We start from the raw sequence: 3250 nt of genomic DNA, 5'->3' as shown, positions 1-3250 counted from the left end.
GAGGTTTATAACGCTTAGCTCTGATACCACTTCTGTTTCTTTTTTTTTATTCTCCTTTCTCTTATCATTATTTTATGAACCAACCCAACATAAGCATCGATTTCAAACATCCCGTCATTCTGGATTCGTGTCCTCAGAATGAATCTTGACAACTTTTACCACTTAGATTCATAATTCATCATACTCTTCTACCTTTGTTCTGTCTTTAAAGCTTTTACACTATCTCCATAACCTTGGGAAGTACTTTCCTAAACTATTGACTGAACTTAAATCAGTTTATTATAATCTCTTGCTCCGTGCCTTCCTTGATCTTTCACCAGTGGGTGGTCTCTCTCTTAGGAGGGTAAGTGACAAAAACACTCTTTCGTGATTCGTCAATCATTTAGAATCTCAAATGATTCCTGTATTTCCTTTAGCCAGGCTCTTGCCTCGACTGGGTCAGCTTGTTCCTTGGAACTCTGAGAGCTTAGCGACTTAAAGGTCCTGAAAGAATTTCACACCACATTGTTTCCTCAAGGTGGTGGTTAGGAATAAGGTATAAGTTCTGTTTAGACAGGTCCATGAATTTCCGTATAGGAGTACCGTCTCGGGTCTCCTCATCTCGCTCGACTTTTGTTTTCTTAGTCTAAATATTTCTTCCTACTCCCCATAATTGGGGTCATCTTTTAATTTAAATCCTCATTTTCCACTTTATTATATTCCAGGTTCTTTATATCTTAATTGCGACCTCCCTGATTATCACATTCAAGTTTTGCCCCTAATCTTATTCCTTGTGGGGGCATATTACTTGGAAGATTTTGAGAATCTCCGGATATTTGTCTTACTTACTTTGCTTAAGTCTTCCCCTCGTTCAGTCCTTGCACGATTGCAAATTATGAATTCTTAAGTTCGATAAACTTCATGACACTCTCTTACGTGTTAATAGAGCAATTAACAATGTGATCTTATCACAAACAAACTGATCTGAACTGAAATTAACGAATATATACATAACCATTTGTTCGAGGGTACAACAACTGAACACATTAAAGAGAATTACATCATTTGATCTGATCGCTTCTATCCCGAAAGTACTACCATAGATAATCATCTAGTCATTAAAACTAATCATCCATAACTTAGGCTAATCCTCCAAAAGCGGTGCTGCATGAAATTCTTGTCAGATTGTTCAGACTCTGCACACCATTATGGATCAAGAAATGCGGGCATGCACGACATCCCTAACCTGCTCAATTAAAGCGGTGATGAGGTCTAGGATAGTTGCAAGTAGAGCTGGATTAATCTGACCCTCAAGATGGCCTCTAGCTGTAACACGGGTGGTAGCCTCAATCATTTCCATGCTATGAGCTAATCCTGCCGGAAGTACCCCACCCTAAATCCTCGGTGCAGTAAGTCGATCCAACAGATCACTCCTAACATTACGGGCCTCAGACAGGCCACCCAAAGTCATATGATAATTGGCGATAAGAGAAGCCTGAGTGGTAGCATCTAGCAGTCCATGGGGTGCAGGTGGCGCAGAGCCAGGAGATCCAAATGGATAACCAATCACGGTATCAGGTGACAATGGTGCAGGAGATAAAGGTGGCATTTCCTCAGTAGGTGCTGGGCTCTGTACCGGGGATGGAACAGGAATTGGTGGAACCTCATGGATGTCTACAGGAACCTCTGCAAGAGGGTCTGATACTGGTATAATTGGTGTCGAGGAAGGCCCCACTTCTTCTGCCCTCATTAACCTTTGTGCCCTTGGTAACTCTTCATCCTCTAGTGCCACCCTCGCGGCCATTCTTGCTCTGGTAGTCGCCCTGACTACGGTCATCAATTCCTTAGCCGTCCTCTCCTCATTCTCATCAGGATCCTCCATGAGATCCTCAACTGCAACATTCTCAATATGAATCTCATCCGGTCCCTCATTAGGGTACTCCATCGGATTCACAATTTGATCTCCAACTTGTAATGGTTAAATTATTAAAAATGGTGGAGCCGAGGGTACTCAAGTGACTTAAGAGAATCAGTGAGCGCAAAACGAGCGTTAGAGTCTAAGTTGGTTAAAGTATAGATTTACAAGTGACTTTGGTTTAATTCTAACTTACTTGTTGTTTATAGGTTACCAGACTCGTCCCGAGCCGATTGTAATCCCCAGCCGCTCAGGCAAGTTTTCTATTCGTTATACTGTTGTTGTGATGTATACACTTGTATATGCATTATCTTGTAATAGATGCACGATGGTTATATTAGCAAATTCTTGCGATATATTGTAGCATGTGATATGGTATATATGCATGCCTGTTTCGTATTCTTGCCATATATATCCGTTGATTCAGTTGATAATACATATGCTAGAGAATAGCGGTAATTTGCATATACCCTTAGTATAGGGACCCAAAGGTGAAAATATTTTCTAAAACCGGGAGTTGAGGATCCCGAGTAGATTTGATATATATATATGTTAGATATATTTGATAATGTCATGGCTAATATGTTTTATGTTTAGATTTCAGATCTTATTTGAACAGAACAAATCAGTACTTAACTGATCAGTACTTATACTGGAAGTCAGAACTTAAGGTACTGGAAGTCAGAACTTAAGGGATATCAGTACTTATGTTATCAGGAGATAGATATCAGAACTTAAGTGCTGAAGGACGATCAGATAAGGACAGTAGCTGATTAAAGTTAAGAAGATCAAGATAAACATAAGAAGAGATATGCATGAAGAAGGAATTCCGTGAAGAATGGAATACTTGGAATAGAAGATATCTGATTGATATATTTTAGGAAGCAGAATTATATTCCATATCAATTAGCGAATATCTTGTAACTGTGTAGTATATAAACACAGAAATAGAGTTTACACTAGAGGTGTTATCATTATCGAGAATATTATTTATTATAACTCTAGAAGCTCTCGTGATATTTTGTTCATCACTGAGAGATAACAGTTCCAGATTGTAACAGAGTTTATTGTTTAAATAAAGTTTGTTTTCTGTTACATAAGTTCTTGAAGTTTGATTTGATTGTAATAAACACTGTATTCACCCCCTCTACAGTGAAAGTGTGACCTAACAAGTGGTATCAGAGCTATCTGTTAACACACATACAGTTAAAGATCCAAACACAATCATGTCTGACACAGAAACTCCAACTAAGCCTACCAAAACTGAGGAATCATCAAAGATATCAACTCAGAGTCGATATGAGACTATCAGAGTTCCCATATTGAGACCATCTGAATATCCCATATGGAAGGTAA

Source organism: Apium graveolens, chromosome 2 (genome assembly GCF_009905375.1).
Source record: "Apium graveolens cultivar Ventura chromosome 2, ASM990537v1, whole genome shotgun sequence".
Classification (NCBI taxonomy): Eukaryota; Viridiplantae; Streptophyta; class Magnoliopsida; order Apiales; family Apiaceae; genus Apium; species Apium graveolens.
The sequence above is the reverse complement of the archived record's forward strand: the minus strand, read 5'-3'. Positions refer to the sequence as shown.